Consider the following 23,132-nt stretch of genomic DNA (forward strand, 5'->3'; position numbering starts at 1 on the left):
ATTTTTGGGCAGTGGGCAGGGGATACCCTGAACTGGTTGCCAGCCAGTCGCAGGTCACACAGAGACAGAAAACTCACTCGCTCATATACAACTAGGGACCGGCCAATTAACCTGACATACATGCTTTTGGAATGTGGGAGAACCACGTAGGCACAGGGAGAACAAGCAAAGTCCACACAGAAAGGCTGGTAGCTGGATTCAAACCCATGACCTCAGAACTGTGCGGCAGACGCGAAAACCACTCACCTGCTCTGCCGCCAGTTTGTGTATTTACTGTAATTTATGTATGATTAGGACTGCAACAACTAATGAATAAAATTGATGATTAAAAGCGTTGGAAACTAATTAGATCATCGATTCGTTTTATCAAGTCGAGTCATGTTTATTTGTACAGCCCTTAATCACAAAGAGTCTCAAAGGGCTGCACAAAACACATAATATTGCAAACCTCAGACTATTATAACACCATCCCCTGATCTAAAACCTACATAAGGCCAAGGAAAAACTCAACAACCTCAACATGAGGAAAATGAAGAAACCTTGAGAAGGGTAACCATAAATCAAATGATTTATGAGCCACCAGGTACGTTAAATCAATGCAAATAAGAGTGCACACCATTCCGTTGTGACTCCGAGATTAGTAGTACAGCTTTGGTCGGGCGGATGGTCCAAGACGGTTTTTATAAAAAAATTATGGTACATTTTTTTAAATAACCAAAATATTTAACATTGATTCATTTAGAAACAAAATTGACATGAAGTATCCAACTTTGCAATGTTTGACCGTTTCATCAAGAAACAAAGTTAACAATTTTTAAGGGAATCGACAAGGCTGCAAAAATACAAGAATTAAATTAAAAAGCCAATGCATCGATTAATTGTAAGAATAATCGGCTGATTCATTGATTATTGAAATAATCGTTTCAGTCCTAGTTGAGAGCTTTAAAAACAAACATTAAAAGTTTAAAATAAATTCTGTAAAGACAGGGAGCCGATGATGGGACCAATAAACAGGAGAGATATGCGCATGTCTGCAGGTGTTGGTTAAAAGACAGACAGTGGCGTCTTGTCGACTGAGGGAAGACTTAGGAAATGCCAACAAAATGCATTACAAAAATCTAACCTTGAGCTTATTAAAGCTTGGATAGATTTCTCAAATCAGGAAGGTTTAAGAACACTTTTACCTTGGCTAGAAGACGCAGATGAATGAAGCTCATCCTGACAACATTGTTGATATGTTTGGCAAACTGGAGGTGACCGTCAAAAGTCACACCCAGGTTTCTGACTGTTGAAATACATTTTAAAAACAGGGTGCCGATGCTGGCCGTCATGGTATCCCCAAACACAATATATTCAGCTTTGTCTGTTTAAATAATGAACATTTTGGGCCAACCACTGCTTAATATTAACAATACAATCAAACACAAGAACCTTGATCATGACTGTTTGGCTTTACTGTCCGATAGCTTTGTATAGTGTCTGCATAACAGTGAAAAGAAAGGTAGTGTCAGGTAATAATTGACCTAAGTGGTAACATATACAACAAAAAGAGTATAGGGCCAACAATATATAATATATAGAACAGGTCACAAAGCATGACGGAGAAGGTCCTACCAGATAAGTATGATGTAATATGTGCCATGAATTCAGACATAATTACTTGGACATGAAAGGAGGACTACAGGGTCCACCCTGAAAAAGGCTGCCGTTAGATTGAGTAGCACATCAACAGGGCACTTGGCATCCATGGACAGAGCAATGACATTGTGCAACTTTAAAAGTAAAGACTGATCTAAACCTAGATTGGAACTTCTTAAGGACAGAGTTATCCTCAAGGAAGGACTGCAATTGGGTAAAAACATATTTTCAAAAACCACAAAAAAAAGCAAATTAGACACAGGTCTAGAATTAGATATAACTGAGCGGCCAAGCTTAAGCTTTTGAAGAATAGGCCTGACCACAGCATGTTTGAAGGCAGCTGAGAAAGTTCCTACTTGAAGGAAGAAGTTAATAAAAAATAAGAAGACTAAATCGTTAGAAAACCATTACTTTCATTACTTGTTTAACCCGGAGTGGTATGTCCAAGCTTGTTGAATGAATTGTTTACTATGTTGTTGTCAATGCAAATAAGACGATTCAATTTAATAAAAAGTCCCGATAACACTTTGTTTACTTCCAATACAATATCGATAATTCAGTGTGGATATTGACAATTCTGGTTGCTCTAGTCGATTCATGCTCACATTCCCAACCTTAATTTTTCTCTCAATTTCAGGTTATCTATGGATAACAGAGACCAAGAACTTCTTTTGTCCACAAAGTATTTTTTACTACGTCCAGATGATTACAGTTAGAAGATCAGATAAAGAATTGAAATCAAACTGCTCTGTTATCTGAGGTTTTAAATACAATTATTTCCCTTTTCGACTGATATCTGAGCAATATCTGAAGTCTATATCTAACTGATACACTCAAATACCAACGAACTCTGGCGGTTTGTATATAAGAGCAGTTTAAAAAAAAATAATAATTTTTGATTTAGCATGTATTGTCCACATATCTTAAAGACTCATTGTCAGATGAAATGGAATGTCACACATCTGACGTCCTTTATATGTATTTATATTGGTGCTATCCACTTATTAAATTCATACTATTTAAAGTAAATGTAGAATTGTGATCTTTCCAAATAAGCGTTGTATAGTCTAGACAAATAAAAATGACGGTTCCCCAGGCTGCCGCCGTTGCAATGCCGCAAAGGGTTCAGCGGTTAGCTGAGCGACCCCTCCCACTCATTTCCTGATACAGCCTGAATCCACTTAGACTTTAAATAACTCAACGGGTTAAACCTACTCTTGCGTTCCATAGTTACTTTGACGACAACAGCGGGTTAGAGACTGACTGTATGCAAAGCTCCATTTCCGAAAACGCGAGTTATGGATTTTCCGACCGACACAATACATTTATTGTCAGAGATTCATAAAGTCACAGAAAATTAAAAACAGGTTTACGTCACAGCGTTCGATACTTTCGTTAGTTTACTTATAAAGTTATTAGTTCTATTACACAGATAAGAATGAGATAAATTTAAGACTTGTGGACGAATTATTAATCTGTTGTTATCAAATTTAAGACTTTTTGAAGTGTTTAAGAGCTTTGGGGAATCCTGTATAGATAGTAACACTACTATGAAAATTAGTTCAGAGATTGGTGGTTCAAAAAAGTCGATAAACACTTGACGGCCACTCTATTAGGTACAACTGTCCAACTACACGTTAACCCGTAATTTCTAAACAGCCAATTAAATGGCAGCAACCCAGTGCATTTAAGCATGTAGACATGGTCAAGACAATCTCCAGCAGTTCAAATAGAGTATAAGTTTGGGGAAGAAAGGTGATTTGAGTGACTTTGAATGTGGAATGGTTGTTGGTGCCAAAAAGGCTGTTTTGAGTATTTCAGTTACTGTAGCTCTACTGGCATTCTCAAGCACAATCATCTCTAGGATTTACAGAGACTAGTCTGAAAAAGAAAAAATATCCGGTGAGCATCAGTTCTGTGGGCTGAAATGCCCTTGTTGATCCTAGAGGTGAGAGAAGAATGGCCAGACTGGTACGAGCTGATAGATAGGGACCGGTGAATCAAATAACCACCAGTTACAACCAAGGTAGGCAGAAGAGCATGGACGTCAAACTTTGAGGCAGATGGGCTACAGCAGCAGAAGACCACGCCGGGTGCCACTCCTTTCAGCTAATTTGCACAAGCTCATTGAAATTGGACAATAGAAAATTGAAAAACACATTGTCTGGTCTATTGAGTTTCTATTTCTGCAGCAACATTCGGCTGGTAGGTCAGAATTTGGAGTTAACTACATGAACACATGGATCCATCCTGCCTTTTATCAATGGTTAAGGCTGGTGGTGGTGCTGAATGGTGTGGGGAATATTTTCTTAGCACTCTTTGGGCCCCTTGGTACAAAGTGAGCATCAATGCAACGCCACAGCCTACCCGAGTGTTGTTGCTGACCATGTCCATCCCTTTATCACCACAATGTACCCAACTTCTGATGGCTACATTCAGTAGGATAATGCGCCATGTCATAAAAAAAGGAATCATCTCAGGCTAGTTTCTTGAAGATGACAGTGGGTTCATTGTTCTCAAATTACCTCCACAATCACCAGATCTTTATAAGGTAGATCTTTGGGATGTGGTGAAACGGGAGATTTGCATCATGGATGTGCAGCCAACAAATTTGCGCCAACCGTGTGATGCCATAATGTCAATATGGACTAAACTCTCTGGGGAATGATTCAAGCATCTTGTTGAATCTATGCTATGAAGAAATTAGGGCAGTTCTGAAGGCAAAAAGGGGTCTAACCTGTTACTAGCATGGTGTACCGGTGAGTGTCAAAAGAGTCAAAGACAGGAGAGGCCCTTCAGTTGTTTGGAGGTATTTACAGACTGAGAGTTGAAGTCAGGAGAAGCCCTTCTTCAGTTGTTTGGATGTATTTTGTAAATGTAGAATTTGATTAAAAAAAAAAACAAGGCAGCAGCGCCTGTTGCAAACTTTGCTGACAACGTGTGGCCACCAAGACGATACAACAAATTTGGTCCATCATTTAAAACAATATCACCTGCTGGAATATCCAGAATTAAAAACAAATCAACCCCAAACGAATGCTAGCAGGCCAAGCACCAGGCCCTTGAGTGTTGAGCCCAAACAGCAGCCAATGCTCATTATAGTTTTTTCCAGCAACATGTTATTTTCTATTAACATTTTAAGACACTAAGACTGATCGCACATAAAAGCTTTAACATGTTTGTTGCGGAGTGTAAATTTAAATTTTTCGGATTTATGGTGATTTTATTTTGGGGGATTGCAGATCTACCTTAGGTTATGTGCAATGTTCTCCGTTTGGATCGCCTACTTTTGTTAACTTTTAATTTTGTCTATTTGTAAAATGCTGAGTAGTAGTTGGTCACCATGATTCTTTGTTCTGACATTAAAGATAGGATAAAGCAAAATCTGGTTTTGTCAACTTTCCCTCAGGGGCAAAAAATAGACTTTCAAATGTGAAAGAAAAAGATATGTGATAATTATTTATATCGACTGATAAGAAATTTCATATCTTGATAAGAATGTTTGTCATATCGCCCTGGCCTACACTCAAGTTCCTCAATATTCAACAAAATGCAAACAAAGCCCTTCTTACCACTGTGTGAGGTCAAGGGAGTTATCCTGTGCCTGTTGCCGAAACACAGTATCCAAAAGGCTAGGCTCCAGGGACGGGACCCCCGACGGGACCTTCTCGAGGGAGCCATTAAGATGGAAGTTCGGTAGCATCAGGTGCCGAGGGAAAGTTGGAAACTCGCGGGAGAAGCGGCGCAAAGGAGGCACGGCATGCTCACAACACCTGTCACCTCCAACATTAATGAGACGCACAATTAGCAATTAGCTACACGTTCTGTCAGCGCTAATATCTACCTAGCAAACATGTACACCAGAGGCTTTTCGTCAGGAACCCTTATGCTGGTAGGAAGCCCATCACACTAAAAAGAGGTAAAGATGGCTTGAATACAAAATTAATTACCCCCTAAATGCAAAGATAAGGTTATAGATGGTTAAATAGGTGTTGGTAAAGATATTTACTATTAACCTGTTTTGCTGATCTTGTAACATTAAGAAAGCAAATGGTTTGGTTGACTATTAAGAAAACAAAAATTGTCAGGTTTACAGTTTACTTTAATTAAAGGTAATAAATAGGTAGGAGTGAGCATTCAGTGCCTCTTATTAGGGTAACTGCAAAGTGCAAACATTCATCAGAAAAATGATCGGCCATTTTCACAACAATACTGTCACTTTTAAACATTAGTGGTTTTAAGATACCGTAAATTCCGGACTATAAGCCGCTACTTTTTTCCCCAAACGTTCAACCCTGCGGCTTATTCAGTGATGCGGCCAATTAATGTAATTTTTCTAATGGCCGCCAGCGGCGCTCGAGTACAAAAGGTAAGATTTAGACCGGTGGAATATAGGCGCCGAGGAAGACTGCAACTTCTTGGCTTGTGCATAAATTAAATTAGCGTAATCATACCCTCATCATGCAAAATGCAAAAAGAAAGGCACATGACGCAGCTTTCAAGCTAAAAGCAATCGAGCAGTCCGATAAAGAAGGAGCGAGCGTGTTGCTAGCGTGTTTTGGAATAAGGGAGTGTGGGACGACGTCTATATGACAAAGTTTCTTTCCGACACTGAGGAAGACGACCTTGATGGCTTCAGTTCTAAGGACGAAGATGAGGACGGTTTACCATGATTTTTAAGTGTTTACTGTGTTGCGAGCATGTTGCTACCATTAACTGCCCTGTCACAGGCACCATTTGGGATGAAAGTTATATTATTATTATTAAAGCTTTGAAAACTCTCTCGGTGTACCTTCTTTCTTTGTAAATATGTGTAACCATGTATACTATGTATTTGCAACTGTACATTTTTGTAATGTATTTATTTCAGACACTTTTTCTGATATGTTTTGCACGGGCGGGTAAAAAAGAAGGGGCAAAACAAACGCGGTGTGACGGGAAGTGGGGACCGGTAAAAGTGAGTGTTTGTGGATGCGGCGGACAATAGTGGATATATATTTTTCCCACCCTTACCTTTGGAAATATACACTTTTTTCCTTGGATTACTTTCAACAGGACCCAGACTCAGCAGGTCTGCATCAAACCTTAAGTACCAGTATCATTTTCTGTTCATTTTGCCGGCTGTTATTTTTGGACTGTGTACTTTTATGAAGGACATCCAGTTTCAATCGCGGGACTTAAAGTCGGGCTTGGGTTAATTTTGTGTTTGTGTTACATTTTTTTAATGTGGGCGCATGCGGCTTATATACAGGTGCGGCTTGTGTAAGTACAAAATCGGTTTTCCTCTTAAAATGTGGTGGGTGCGGCTTATAATCAGGTGCGCTCTATAGTCTGGAATTTACGGTATATACAGTAAAAAGCAGTTAACCGATTTAAGCTCTTTTGTTATCAGCATTTATGAATGTATGTAGAATTGTGGTCAGTCCAAATATTGACTGTGAGTAACTCTCGCGACAAAGATCCACAAAAAAGTCAAGATGTGTTAGTTTATTTGTTTTCATAGTACACAAGACAAATAGAATCCCAACCATATTCCAGTCTTTCCTAATGGTGGCCAATGGCATATAATATAAAATAAAGCTAAATCTTTGCTACATTTATAAATATTAACTTTTACTGTAGGAGAAACGTAGAGCTACAATTTGAAATTTGTCGCCATTACAAACTCAAAGCGGCGTGTGGCCCTGATCTGCAATGACAACTTGAAAACAATCATGGTACATAGCACATGCCATGGGGAATAGCCTGTTTTGGTTAATTATTAGCATTGTTGTCGTCAATGGCTACTAATTACGAACTGGGAAATGAGGGCCCTCCGCCAAGGCTAAGAAGAATGGCGGGCACGTCCCTGCGGTGGTGCCAGCCCTGTCCCTCACCGCCGCTATTAGCTTGGTGTTAGCTCAACTTGCCAGCCGCTATTAGCCTGGGTATTAGCGTTGCACAAACTCAGCACTACCTGGGTGACTGCTCTTTTGGGACACTGAAGCGCTAATAATATTAAATTACTCTCTGTTAAGACAAGACCATCAGTTAATACAGCTCGCTAGCGTTTATAACGAAAGTGCTTAGAGATCACTGGGTGAATTTTTGTGAAACGAGAAAATATAAACGTCGATATTATTAAGAAATGAGCTGAGATGCCTTTTTAATGCAATTGCTAACTTTTATTTTGATTGACTCGTTATCAAGTTAACACAGAATGAAATACAGTAGACCCCCGCGATAGGGACAACACCGGCAATTTTAAAATTATTAACATGGGCCTAGAGTGCCCTCTTGCAGTTTAGTTTAATCATAACATCTGAATTTTTTACCCTGAAATAATTTGTTAAAAATTTCACGGATAAATTATCAGAGTATAAATCGCAATCCAGGCAAACTATGAAAAAAAAAAAGTAATCTATAGTCCGGAACATATGGTAAGTATTTCTTACTATACACTATTTGGTTAGTTTGATGTTTTTATCTTAAGTACGATGGTTCAAAAGGAATTTGATAGTTAGGCTACCGTAGGTTCCTATCACCCGCTATACGGCAGTTTTACTTTGCAAATCCCACCTCAAAACGGATTAATGTCATATCCCGGAGTTCTACTATACAGACGCTCCTCTACTTACTACCATTCGACTTACGCAAAACGGTAGATACGATCATTTTTTTCGGGATGTCGAAAAAAATATCCGAACATTGCTGTAAGTTCAATTTTGTATTGTGCACCTTTATGTAAGGACAGTACTGCCGTGCTTCTTTCCGCCGCTACCGGCTTGTGGTGGCGCTGTGAGAGGTCACCCAGCATCCACCCCGAATTATACTTTCTAGTTCGTGTGTAAACACACTGCACTTTATCTCTAGCGCGCTAAGAACTTTGACATTTTTGTTGTTTAATATCTCATGCATCCATTCAATATGGTTGGTGTTAAGTGTAAAGAGTTTCTTTTGAAATGAAAGTGGAATAAGAAAGCTTGATGCGGTTGAGAAAATGGTTGGATCGCTTTTTTTTCGTCCACTTTTTACCACGGAGGAGGAAGTCACCTAACTCTTCCAAAAGTAAGTTAAACTTAACTTTATTTAGCTTTATAGTCAAGTCACGTCATGTTTATTTGTATAGATAGATAGATAGATAGATAGATAGATAGATAGATAGATACTTTATTCATCCCCTAAGGGAAATTCACATTTCCAGCAGCATCCCTGAGCTGAGAACAGTACAATAATAAAGCCAAAAGAATACAATATACAAATACCCAGTGTGACGTGCAAATGCCCACTGTAGCGTGTTATATAGAGTAACTAAATAGTGCTACACAGAATACATATTGCAGTAAGATTCGGTAATATCCAATGTAGGTGGTGTGGTTTAATGTGGGCCTTTACTCTGCCGGGTGGAGTTAAAGAGCCTCATGGCATGAGGAAGAAAAGATCTCTTCAGTCTGTCTGTAGTACAAGACAGTGACAGCAGTCTGTCGCCGAAACTGCTCTTCTGTCTGGAGATAATGCTGTGTAGTGGATGCGATGGATTGTCCATGATTGACCTCAGCTTTTTCAGTGCTCGTCTCTCAGCTACTGTTGTTAGGCTGTCCAGCTCTTTGCCCACAACAGAGCTCGCTTTCCTAGCCAGTTTATTGAGACGAGAGGCATCCTTTTTCTTGACGCTGCCTCAGGGATGTGATTTGACCAAAGTGAAATTATCTGAAAATTAGCGGGGGGGGGGGGGGTGATTGCTAGCTGGGGGGGGGGGGGGAAACCAGGTAGGACCAGGGCAGTGCCCTGGTGGGGGGAAAAGTGGGGCGAAGCCCCCCCCCGGAGCTCATGGGTTTTTTTAAGTACTTTCAATGCACTCAGATGACAAAGAAATAGACAAGACAACAGCATAAATTTTCAATGTATATTGAACTATCCCATATAAAATTACAGTTTAAGTCAACTCAAAATCAGTCACATTAAAATTTTTAAATTTCCTAAATCATATTTTAAATGTAATAATTTATTTCTTTAATAGCAGCGTATCCAAGTATTTGATAAATGAAAGTACAATAAGTATAGGCCCTACAGTAAAGTGTTGGTGTAATGTACACATGAAAATCTATTATTGTAATTGTTAAATATTTATGGCCATTTTTATTACGTTATAATATTTTCGAAAAAAATGGGAAAACTGTCAAATAAATTTGAAAAGTTTACCACCTACCTCAAAATTCACGACTCTATCAGCAACTGGTACAGGTTGTTGGGGTGGATCACGTCTCTTTATTACCGCTTCCGATTGTGATGTCAATAAGGGATGGAGGCCGTAAAGTTTTGGAGTTTTCGTTTGGGCACCGAAACTTCCAGCGATGGAATAATTTGTCGTTCTTGACTGGAGTTCTTTCACGTGTTTTTTGCTCTTTGCGTGACTTTCAAGAGCTTTGAAACCTCTCCCACCATAGTCGATGGTATCATGACACCAAATGCAAAGTGCTTTCCCGGCACGATCGATCTTCCGAATAAAGTCATTGAACAAATTCGTCACAGTCTTCTTTCCAACATTCGTAGATAATTCCTTCTCCAACCAGTCCCATCGAAACTTGTTTTTTACAATCTTATCAATTTCTTTAGCTCGCGGAGCATCTTTGCGTTCGATCACGGACATCTTTCTTTAAACACCCGGCAAAAACGTGTGAGAAATGAACAATGGCACACTCCTATAACAAGCGCGTTTATTGGTCAACACGAGACTTCAACCAATCGCAAGTACGTTTCATTTCAGTTACGGAAACACTCAAATGGCATGCTGTCGAGACGAAATCGTTTTTTTTTACCAATTAAAACACCGGAAATTTTAAAATTTTATTTTTGGAGATAAAAAAAGCGGAATTCCGCGAATTAGCGGAAAAATCACATCCCTGCTGCCTCCCCAACACGCTGCAGCATAGAAGAGGGCGCTTGCCACTACTGTCTCATAGAATATTCACGTGTCTTAAGAGTCTTAAAGGGCTTTACAGACCACCGAATGTCAACACCTAATGTGTAACTTTGTTTTTCAGTACAATGCTTTATCTTTCAGCCTGCTTTTTAACGTTATAGAGGATATTATTTTATCAAACGTTTATTTTTCAGTTTCAAAACAAAATACAGGTTACTTATACAAACCTTAAACATACTTATATAAACCATAAACATACAAAATATAGCACTGAAGCAACTTACGAACAAACTCAACTTACGAACGGCCGTCCGGAACTTCGTTCGTAAATAGGGCAGCGTCTGTACTGCAATACTGTGGTGCCTTAGTGGTTAGTCTAAATTGGTGAGATAATAAATAGTAGGTTAGTACTGAGGTGTGTCGTGCTCTTGACTCAATTCAGTCTTGACTAGTGGTTTCGCAGGCTGTATTAATTATGTTATGTTATCATGCTAGCCTCGTTAGCTTAGCGGGTTAAGCTAACGTTGGCTTGTCAATAAAAACAAATATTACAAAAGTTCAAATAAGAGTACTTACTTGCACCTAAAGTTGTTTTAGGAACATTTTGTAGCTCCTCGCTTGCCTTTGGCTTGATGGTGATGGACTAAATTTATTTATTTTTATTAATTAAGAGACAACATAATAATAGTTCGTTTAAGAAAACGCGCGCATACACGTTCACGCTTAAATGCTCCTGGTCCCAGCGGTGATGAGTTCAGGTGTCGTGGGAGTTCCCTATTTTCCAGCTCACGCAGCAGAACGCCCCAGTGAGTGTACCGCATGAATGACATGATGCCCAATGCTCGCCTGCACACAAAAATGCAAGCAGAGGATTTTTCGGGTTGAGCAAGCAATATGAATCTGACTTTTATTGGACCCTGTGGATTATTTCTGGTTGCTGTGTTCTTTTCTGTTGTGAAAGGTGGCGTTTTTTTAATTTTTATGAGTCACTGAACTCATCACATTAATGTGCACGTGGGGATTGAGGAGACGGTGATTTTATTCACTATTATATTGAAAAATATCTCACATTTGCTTAGAACATTTTGATTGTTTTTTTCTTTGAAATTTGTAGGAAAAATATATTACTGCATGTGTTATTATCATCGGTGTCCAAACCAAATATTCGATAATGCAAATTTCTCAGAAAAAAAAACCTTTTGTCACGTCCATCTATCCATCCATTATCTGCACCACTTATCCTCAGTAGGGTCGCAGGGGTGCTGGAGCCCATCCTATCTATCTTTAGGCAGTGGGCAGGGGACACCCTGAACTGGTTGCCGGCCAGTCGCGGGCACAGAGACAGACAATTCGCTCGTTCATTCACACCTCGGAACAATTTGAACCGGCCAATTAATCTGAGCTGCATGTTTTTGGAATATGGGAGGAAACTGGAGTGCCCGGAGGAAACCCACGCAAGCACGGGGAGAACATGCAAACTCCACACAGGAAGGTTCGATCATGACCTCAGAACTGTGCCGCGCTCGCGCTAACCACTGCGCCGCCATGCTAGTTCCTTTTGTTACTTACTAAGGCAATATAGTATTTCACTCAGATATTCAGAATGTTTTTAAAACAATAGAGAATTTAAATTATTGTTTTTCGAAGCTAAATTTATAGCCTAGGATACATTTATTTTATAAAAAACGATTCGATACGATACTCAATTTATCAAAATGTTAAGTTTCGACTAAGTCTGATTGGATTTGGTTTAATTCATCCTTAAAGTTAGAAAACATTTGTTGTTTCATTTATTGTTACACCATTGGCAGTGTGTTCAATGGGAAGTATGGAATTTGGAACTTTTTTTACTCGCTGCCGCCATCTCCTGGCCTGTGTCATTGCAACCTCTCAAAGAATAGTTTTTTTCATCTTTCTTGGGGTTTGGGATGACGTCTGGACTTTACTTGAAGCAGGCATTATCTTACTTTCACCATTTTCATCCAACACAAACTAAACGCGAAGAGGAAGCAGTATACATGCCGTCTTGAAGATGAAATATATTTACATTTCATGCAAAAAGCATGTACTATTTCCTCACATAGGGCAGCACGGTGGGGCAGTGGTTAGCGCATGTGCGGCACAGTTCTAAGGTCATGATCGAACCTCCCCGTGTGGAGTTTGCATGTTCTCCCCGTGCTTGCGTGGGTTTCCTCCGGGCACTGGGGTTTTGTCAGGTTTAACCCAACAGATGTACAAAACCTATATACAAAAAGACACAAAGAATCGTGAGTATAACTTACTTGCAAGGAGAAATATCCATAGTCTACCCTAAGGCAGTCTGCTGGATACTCTGAAATATTCTTATGCTCCTTGTCTATTTATTGTGTTCGGAAGGCCCTAATTTACATAAGGTCTCCTCTGCTAAGGGAAGGGGAGTAACAAAACAAACAGTTGAGACCTGTTTATACGATAACATGTTATCTATAGCAAACAAAACTAGGTGGGCCTGCGGTCAGAGAAGTCCCTTATCTCGCCGCAGATAAGGTGTTATCCTGTTTCCTCCTTCTTCAAACACAAGCAAGAAAAGCGCATTGTATGCAAAGAAGCTTGTGCAATAGTAGAATAACATCTTTAGAGTTTAAATCCATCATTTCCCTCCTGTTTATTCACTTTGCACTATTTCTCTTTGTCATCCAATAACTTCTTCTCTCGATTTTCAGTTACAGAATCATGTTATAGTACTCATGTTACACTTAGAGGTTAAACTTTGTCGTCTGATTCACCGTAGTCAAAAACTTCTGAAAAAAGATCTGGAAAATGTAAGGAAGTGGCATTTGCCAGGCCAAAAAGGTCCCGGCGACGACGATCTTGAGGTCTTTGCAAAAAAAATGGCGTTGTGGAGGAAGTTCTCAAAGAGCTTGAGAAAGACGCGGTCATCCTTCTCCCGGTCCTTCTCCTCTGGGGTCTTTGGGCAAACGCAGCAAGGACCCTTCTTGGCCCCGGACAATTCCGACTTGGTGGGCTTGCTGATCTCCTCCATGTCGCTAAATCCCGTGGCAGGGATCCGGATCGGGATCTTCAGCTCTTTGGAGCAGTAATTGTGCAGGTATCGCTCTCAGTCTTCTGGCTGCCGCTGCCATCTGACGAGGTAGTAAGTTAGGTTGCCGTTGGGAAAAAAAGGCGGCGACCATTTGACCAGCAGCTTCATGGATGAATTTGCGTAGGCACGGGGTTGTTTGGGCACGGTCGGCAATGACGGACGAGTTCGAATTCAAATAATGTCACTCTTTGCACCAGGAATGTGCTTGTCCTCCACCCGCAGGGTAATGGCCTTGACAAAAATGGCATACTGGGTCCAGGGTTTGAGGTGGTGAATGGCGACTTTGGGGTCCGTATTATTATCCTTCGGAAGATCCACGTCCACCATGTGCCAGCTGTTGGAACCGCAGCCGTCCTGGTCGTCGAATTCGGTGATGTTCTTGAGAAGGGGCCTCCTTGTAGTAGACCATAAAGCTGATAAGGCCTTTGTAATCCCGTGGATGGTAGCGCTCCCACATCAGGCGGATGGCATAGCTGGACGTGCTGTTGGACAAAATCCTGAGGACGTGGCTCACACAACTGGCTCTTTCGCCGTTATTGCGAAAGTCGCCTTCCTGGGGCTTTTCCGTGACGCTGGTTTTCTCCCACATGGTGTGGATCTCAGACATGCAGAGTTTGGTATTGAGGCGGAAGAAGAGGCGTCCCGCACGGATGGTTAGGTTGTGCTGAGTCCAGTCCCAGAGGTTGTGAAGGTGCTGGATGTTGATGTCCAGATTGCCGGCGATGACGGTGCAGTCCTTGAGGGACTGAGCGGCGTTCACCGAGTCGATGACGGAGGTGGAGCAGATTTTGTCGCATAGGCTGTTGCAGGCGCTGCACAGCATCCGATTACTCTCGTTGGTGCGGACCCGGAGGGGCAGTCGGGCATGCACTCGCCCTCGTGGATGACGAAGTGAACGTCGCTGGGCAGGTGAACTTGTGAGCAAAGGTCCATGGTGATGCAGCGCCAGCCCTCGAACTTGAAAGTGCCGGGCGGGCAGTCGGGCACGCAGCGGCCTTCGTGGTAATAATGCAGGCAGGCGGCGCATGCCGTGTCGCTGTTTGCGTGCGTGCAGCTGCCCAGACATTGGCGGTGGCAGCATCCGCCTTTTTCGGTGCATGCGTGCTTGCAACGGCTGGGACACATTAATCGTTGTCCATTCGCAGCAGCTCCACCAGGATGGAAAGTTCTTTTTCCTACCACACTGCAGCACGGTTGTATGCCGCAAACTTCCAGTGAGAGGTTTTGAAGTGACCCTGCAGCGCCCTCCAGAGTTGCAGGGTTGGAGCTCTCAGCAAGGAGTGTCAAATATGGCTTCACCACTGCCGGGTGCAAAAGCATCTCAGCACCCGTGGGGTTCTTGGAGAAACCTGGGGAACGCCATCCCAGTTGTCTTCCTGAGAGTTCTTTTACTTTTTCTTCTTCTCTTTTGCACATTAAGGTTTTCTTCAAATAACAATAAAAACGTTGCTATAATTGCTACTATCAATTCGCCTACCGCTACCATTCTACCTGTTAGCATTCTACCTGCAGATATGCAATTCCTCCTAACACTTCCAGAGTTGTGGACAATCTTCACTGGTTTGAGACGACTGCAAACTATAATTGCAGCCCCCTTTGTAGCCAGACTTCCTCTGAAAGTTTTGTTGAGGAATAACAGCTCTCCAGTAGGTACCACAGTGCTATTACAATGACGCAACTAAGAACAATCAAAGCGTATGCTAAAATAGAAACATTGAAACAGTTATTTTACTCATGCTTAATTACTTTCTTACAGTGTGTCAAATGAGCTCATGTGTTTTTCTGCAATCTTTACTGCTTTTTATCAGGACCCAATCACCTGGTTCAACTAATTGGCTTTCCTATGGAGACATAAAAAGTGTATCATCGTTATCATTACGATCCGCCAGTTGCTTCTGGTGCTGCAACATTTTTCTCATGTAATCAACCAGAGTACTTTCATCATCAGTTTCCCACATATTTTTAAATAATGGTAATTCACCAAATATTACTTCATATGGTGTTAGCACATTTGTACTGATGATGTTAATATACAGTTTTACTAATTCTAGACATTTAGTCCATGGTCTTTTGGTTTCTTCCATACACTTCCTAAGTCTGTTTTTTTATAGTTCCATTCTTTTATTTCCACTAACCCTGCACTTTATGGGTGATAAGCACAGTGATCTTTTAGGTCTATATGAAATGCCTATTTTAGTTAATTTTTTTGATTTACAAAATGTGAACCATTATCACTATAGATCTTTTCTGGAATCCCATAACATGGAATTATGTCTTGGCATAATGCTTTAGCTACTGTTAGCGCATCTGGGTGTTTTGTAGGAAAAAGCTCTATCGATTTTGAGAATGAACCTATTATCATTAAACATAACTTTTTTCCCTTCACTATTGTTAAGTTCTATAAAGTCCATAAAAGGTGATTAATTACAGTTCCCTATCTTTGGAAACTGTCCTCTCTTTGGTCTTAGATTACCCTGAGCATTGTGCTTTGCACATATCAAACATGTTCTACAATTTTTTATTTTATTATTATTATTATTATTTTTTTTTTTTTAATAGGAGTTAAAACCATAGGTTTATCAATATCTGGTTTATCAATCCTACTATCCCTCCTGTTGAGACATGTATTCCCTTGTCTCAATATTTCTGCCCATTTGTATAGATTTTTTGGTAGGATTGGTTTATCTTCTTGTCATTTACAGATTCCATCTTTTAGGTGTGCTCCTTTTCTTTTCCAGAGTTCTTGCTCTGGTTTAGGCGATTGTTGTTGCATTTCTTGTAGTATTTTGTTTTTTTAAGGCATTTTCTTAGAACTGTTATTTCTCGTTGTGCAGCTTGTTTTGCTATTGTATCTGCAAATGCATTGCCCTTTGAAACTGGGTTTGTTTCTGGTGTGTGGGCCACACATTTACATATAGCTAACTGTTTTGGCAGCTGCACTGCTTGTAATAGTTCTGTTAGCAGTTTTGCATGTGTCACTGGTTTTCCTGTTGATGTTATCATACCTCTATTTTTCCAGTGTTGTGCAAACGTGTGAGTTGTTGCATAGGCATACTGGCTATCTGTGTATATTGTTCCTATCTTATCTTTCATAAGTTTGCAGGATTCTGAAAGGATCACTAATTCTGCAGCTTGAGCTGAACAATGTTGAGTTAATGCTTCTGCCTTTAATACTTTATCATGTGTTACTACAGCATAGCCTGTCCTCCTTTTTCCTGTTTCATCTGTCTTTCCTATGAAACAATACTTTGTCTGTTATTTTAGCCTCTTTTTCTTTTTGTTCACGTTTTGTTTTCTTTTTTCTTTTAGTTAAATGACTATGTAGACATTATTTTTTATCCATGCAGATATATTTTTAAATTCTCATAATCTGTCTCAAGATAATTAATCTGCTATTTTTAAATTCCTATGATCCTACCTACTCAGGCTCAATCAGTTTCTCGTTATCTTCTGAAAACACTCCTTCCATAGAAATTGTTTCTTTTTAACTATAAGTCAGCATTTGTTACGTATTTATTAATCATTTGTTAGTTGTAACATGCTTATACTTAAAAATTAAGCGTGGCTTATTTCACCTTCTCTTGAAGGACTTTTTATCAGTTGTCCTCCTAGGGGATCTTGTTCTTGGCGCTAAACTCATCAAAATTCCAAACCATCACACTGTCTAAACATCAAAAATCTCAAAAATGCCAAATGGAACTCAACGTCAAATCTTTTTTAATTGCCATTTCCTCTCTCTTCAATCATAATCAACTATCTTTTCTCATTGATTCAATATAAAACAACATATACTTGTCACTAATAAATTGCCTTATCAACTCGCATTGTATTATATTATATTATTATCATAATCTTCGGTTTGCAATAGTCTTTTCTCTTTGCAGCCCCTTAATATCCTTAGAGATTAAGAGCTATACAAATAAACATGACCTTATCTGAATTAATACTTAATACTGTGTGTATTTTTTTTTTTCCTTTTAAAAACAAAGCACATTTCATTTAGAGATTAAAACAGAAAATTTAATTTCCAATCTCACGATTTCTTTTTCTGTGTTAATAAGTCGTTATTTTCAAACTCATTTCAAAATTTTGATTATTTGAAATGACTCAGATTTCCTGCTCTTTAGTATGCAATATTCTTTTTCTTTCCCTGGTTCTACTAATATATCATCTACATAAGTTAATAGTTCGCTCTTATTTAGAGGCTCGAAACTTACTTGAGAGTAAATTCTTGGACTTTCACAATACCCTTGAGGTAATCTGGTGTAGGTATATATTTTCCCTTTAAACGTAAATGCAAACCAAAATTGATTGTCTTTATGCACTGGTACTGAGAAGAATGCGTTGCTTATATCTACCACTGTGAAATATTTTGCCTTTGGGTTCAGAGAGTTCAATAGCGTGTGTGGATCTGCCACACACGGGGACCTCTGGATCACTGCGTTATTTACAGCTATCAAATCCTGAACCATTCTCCACCCTGAAGATGGGGGTGCCTTCTTTACAGGAAATATCGGTGTGTTTACGGGCGACTCAGCACATTCTATTAGTACTCCCGCCTTCTTTAGATCTTCTATTATTGGTTTTATTCGTTCCATTGCATCTGGTCTTAAAGGATATTGTTTTATTCTGGGCCGATGTTCTGTTTTGGGTCTTATTATTATAGGTTGTGCTCCTTTTACTAGTCCTACATCTGTGGGTCCCTGGGACCATAGTTTATTAGGAATTTGTTTTAATAGCTCCTGCTGTTCCTTAGTAAAGTAAATGTGTCATTCCTTCTTTTTTTTTTTTTTTTGTATGCTCCTTTTCTTAATATTTATTTTCTTTTCCCTTTATACCTTCTTTTACTTACTCTTATCTTTCTGTATTTGTAACTTCCCTACCTGTTCTGCCAACAATCCATTCTCAACATAACATTCCTTCCTTACACGCCCTCTCACAATAGCTTTTTAGCTCACTAGTTTAATGCGAAAATGACGTTTAATCATCTCACTTAATTTTAATTTTTTCCTTCAAACCAATTAAATCTACTATTTTAGCTTCACTTATTTAATGTGAAAATCACATATATTGATGTGCAACAAGTTATATTACTCATTTGTATTCCACTCAATACATTTTTCCTCCATATTCATTGAAAATAAATTATTTATTAACGCTTTTTCAATACTTTTTGTATAAAAATGCCTTTATCTCAAATTAATTTATTCCAATTCACTCAAATAGATTTTTTCCTAGTCTTCCCAGTCCTTATTTTACCAATTTTTGTACTGAAAACAGGAATATCTTATCTTTTTCTGTATTATTCTGTCATTATCTTGAATTAACGCATCTAAAATAACTCAGTCATTTTTTTTTCCTAAATTTCTCAGTTTTTAATTTATCGATTTTCAACTAAAAAATTCGGACCGCAAGAAAATCTCCAGAACCATCTGTGGCCCCCGGTGCCTGTGTTAAACACCCTTATGGTGAACACCTATTCCTCAAAAAATCTACTTTTTCCAACTCCTTTAATCTGTTCTATCAATTCTTCTTAAATATCACTCTTTAAACAATCTCAGCTCTTTTGAAAACGTACTTTTTTTAGCGTTTAGCTTTCTTTTTGACAAGTAAGACAGACAAACATATAACATAAGACATACACAGGGCCCAAACAATCAAACTTCTAATAAATTTAACAAAATTTGGTGATTTAGGTTTCTTATTTTTTCTTTATACAGTATGTTTTCTAAGTTTAAAACCTGTTCTTCAAATTTCTCATGGCGAGTTTTGAAAAGATATTCTTCCTCTTCCTCATTTTTATCCTTTAGCTTTATCTCTATCTCAAATTTCATTTCAGGCTTTGGTCCTGGTTCCGGGCCTAGTCATGCACTCTGATGGTCTTGTGGGGAAGAGTTGCCTCTGCAATTTATAGCAATATACCCTTCCTTCCCACAATACCAACAGGTTCTAGGTTTATTGCTTGCACGTGGTCCAAAACCTCTGCCTCTACCTCTAGATTGTTGAAAGAACACTGTGGTTCCTTCATCTTCTTGGTAGAAAATTGTTGATGGCTTCTTCTCCCCTTTCTTACTTTTGATCACTTTCTCAGCATGGAGGGCATGATTTATGTATTCTGCAAGTGTTCCTCCATTCATGCTTATATAGTGGCGATTTACCCATCCACTAATCTCTGGTAAGGAGCCTGAGTGCAATGCATTTTTTAATTGTCGTTTATAGGGGCCCTCGTCAGCTCCATCACCAGGTTCTAACCCACTATGTGCCCTAAACACCTTTTCCATTCTTACTCTGTATTCATCAAATGGCTCATCTGGTTTTTGTTTACATCTCCCTATTTCAGTGTAATTTGCTCTTTTCCTGTATTTAGTTCTGATTCTTTCTAGGAGAGGGGTCACCTGTTGTGTCAATCGTTCAGATTCGGGTGCAAGTATCACGGGAGGGTTAGCGTCATTAGTTGGAGAGTATGCTACTTTTACGTGGAACCAATCTGGCCCTAATTGTGTCATCCAAACTTGCTGTACTTCCATTCCGTTTAGATGATAAGATCGCCTTAGATTTTCTATCTGCGTTATGAATTCCTCTACATCCTCTCTCTCCTGTCTTGGCCTCCTTTCACCTTCCTCTCGCTGTCCTGCTATTTTTATCCAGACTTGTGTCTGTTCATAACCTTCTTTTCTCATCTTATTATTTTTCTGTTTGCATTTGTTTCTTATTTTTTGTTGCAGTTCTCTAATGCCTGCTGTGGACAACTTCCCATTAAAGTTATATTGTTTTATCCAGTAACATAGGGGTTCTATTGCTGAGGAATCTTCCTTTTCAATAACTTTCCAGTCTTTGCACGAAAAATCTTCTAAAAGCTTCTGTTTTGCTTTACTTTGCCCCTTTCCCATTTTTAGAACTAAATTTGGACTCAGTGGTTTTTAATACCTAGTGTATTCTAACACTGAGTTTCTCTTTCAACAGGATGGTGATAAATAACCTTTTGTGGTAAAACTCACTTCAACCTATGCAGGTGGAATTTTCTTGCATACATGCATCCACAAAGGCTCACCATTTATTCCCTGTTGCTTTGGTATAAAATACAATTACCTAGTGGTAATAGTATTTTCTTTCACACTCACTTTCACTCTTTTTGAAGACCAAAGAACTTCCCTTGAGTTCTTTTTAAACAGAGAGGAACCCTTGCCCTTTTACTTAGAGGAACCCTTGCCCTCTTACTTAAAGAACTTCCCTTGAGTTCTTTTTGAAACGGAGAGGAACCCTTTCCCTCTTACTTAAGACTTCACTTATTGAAACATGAATATTTTGTTTGTTTGTTTGTACATGATTCAATTGTTTGTTTGTTTGTTTGTAAATGATTCAAATTGAATCTTTTCTTCCGGCGCCGTCACGAATGGCAGCCACTCCAGCAGCTCCCGTGTTATTTTCGATTGTTCTCGATTGTTCTCAGCTCAGGGATGCTGCTGGAAATGTGAATTTCCCTTCGGGGATGAACAAAGTATCTATCTATCTATCTATCTATCTATCTATCTATCTATCTATCTATCTGTGTCTTAAGTCTTACTGGCCACGTTTCTCTTTTACCTAATAGTGCCTAGGATTGTTAGGATTTATTTTCTTAACTCTGTTTTGAATTCTTCACACTCATACCCTTTTACTTTAGTCACATGCATTCCTTTTTAAAATAAAAGTTTTACTCACAGTTCTCTGAGTCCTTGGACTTTCCGTCAACCTTCGGATCCCAACTTGTAAGGAAAAGGACCAGTCCCGAAAAGGGTCTTAATGCTGTGGCCACAGACTTGCCTGGATCTTTACTCACACGCTGGGATCGTCAGGTATCTTGGAATCCGGCTCTCGAAGGACCAAATAAATGTCAGGTTTAACCCAACAGATGTACAAAACCTATATACAAAAAGACACAAAGAATCGTGAGTATAACTTACTTGCAAGGAGAAATATCCATAGTCTACCCTAAGGCAGTCTGCTGGATACTCTGAAATATTCTTATGCTCCTTGTCTATTTATTGTGTTCGGAAGGCCCTAATTTACATAAGGTCTCCTCTGCTAAGGGAAGGGGAGTAACAAAACAAACAGTTGAGACCTGTTTATACGATAACATGTTATCTATAGCAAACAAAACTAGGTGGGCCTGCGGTCAGAGAAGTCCCTTATCTCGCCGCAGATAAGGTGTTATCCTGTTTCCTCCTTCTTCAAACACAAGCAAGAAAAGCGCATTGTATGCAAAGAAGCTTGTGCAATAGTAGAATAACATCTTTAGAGTTTAAATCCATCAGGTTTCCTCCCACATTCCAAAAACATGCATGTCAGGTTAATTGGCCGGTCCAGATTGTCCCTAGGTGTGAGTGAGTGAGTTGTCTGTGTCTGTGTGCCCTGGCCACTGCCCAAATACAGCTCGGATGGGCTCCAGCACCCCCGCGACCCTACTGAGGATAAGCGGTGCAGATAATGGATGAATACTTCCTTACATTTTGCATGTTTAAACTTTTGGGAATACAGTGGAACCTCGGTTCTCGACCATAATCCGTTCCAGAACCCTGTTCGTTCACCGAAATCATTTTTCCCATTGAAAATAATGTAAATCGTTTTAATCCGTTCCAACACCCTGAATGTTTACCTTGAATGTTTAACGTAAACATAAAGCTAACCCAGGTTAATCGTACGTTCGCGTTATCGTAATCTTCCATACGAAAGATTACGCTAACATGAACGTGTAAAAATAAAAAAATCAGGTCGTTTACAAGTCATTTAACACCCGGGTCTCCACAACAAGTGGTGAGCGGTTCATTGGAAAGGGGGCTCCGTTCCAACACCCTCAATGTTGGGCTCCGTTCCAACACCCTGAATGTTGAACGTAAACTTAAAGCTAACCCAGGCTAACCGTACGTTCGCATTATCGTAATCTTATAAATAGGATTTGTTACCTTTGTGGTGGTCAGCAGAAGGCGCTCGCACACCTCCTTCATATTTGGCTTTTATTTCTTTCTTAAATGCAATAGTTGTACGCACTACTTTTCTTTTTTCACCTGTAGCAACTTTGCTGCTTGCACTGACTTTCTTCGGCGGCATAATAAGGGGCTAAAACACCCGTACGCCGCACAGCATCGCATTACCGGCGTTCGAACTCCGATTTTTTTGACCGAACAGCGAAGCAAGAATTTCTCGAAATTTTTGGTCGGACACCGATTCGTTCCAACTGAGAGGCGTTCAAAAACCGAGGTTCCACTGTACCTTCAAGTATTTGACCATTCCTATTTTCAAAAAAGTGAGCTGGAACACGGGCAGCACGGTGGCACAGTGGTTAGCGCATGTGCGGCACAGTTCATGTCTTGGGAACCTCCTGCGTGGGTTCAAATCCAGCTCCAGACTTCCTGTGCGGAGTTTGTATGTTCTCCCCGGGCACTTTGGTTTCCTCCCACATTCCAAAAACATGCATTTCAGGTGAATTGGCCGGTCCAAATTGTCCCTAGGTGTGAATGAGCGAGTGAGTTG

General features: G+C 39.7%; 1 long non-coding RNA gene across 1 annotated transcript; it reads right to left on the reverse strand.

Annotated features, from left to right (window-relative positions):
• Positions 1-5,226: 5,226 nt before the first annotated feature.
• LOC148372999 (uncharacterized) lies at positions 5,227-11,266 on the reverse strand. Its single transcript, XR_015849665.1, has 4 exons — positions 11,117-11,266; positions 10,842-10,916; positions 5,483-5,547; positions 5,227-5,418 (listed from the first exon to the last, which is right to left on the reverse strand). It is a non-coding gene; the product is annotated as an uncharacterized LOC148372999 (long non-coding RNA).
• Between the last annotated feature and the right edge of the window lie 11,866 nt (positions 11,267-23,132).

The sequence above is a fragment of the Urocampus carinirostris genome, chromosome 2, assembly GCF_059441175.1.
Source record: "Urocampus carinirostris isolate Australia breed hairy pipefish chromosome 2, RoL_Ucar_1.0, whole genome shotgun sequence".
Taxonomy (NCBI): Eukaryota; Metazoa; Chordata; class Actinopteri; order Syngnathiformes; family Syngnathidae; genus Urocampus; species Urocampus carinirostris.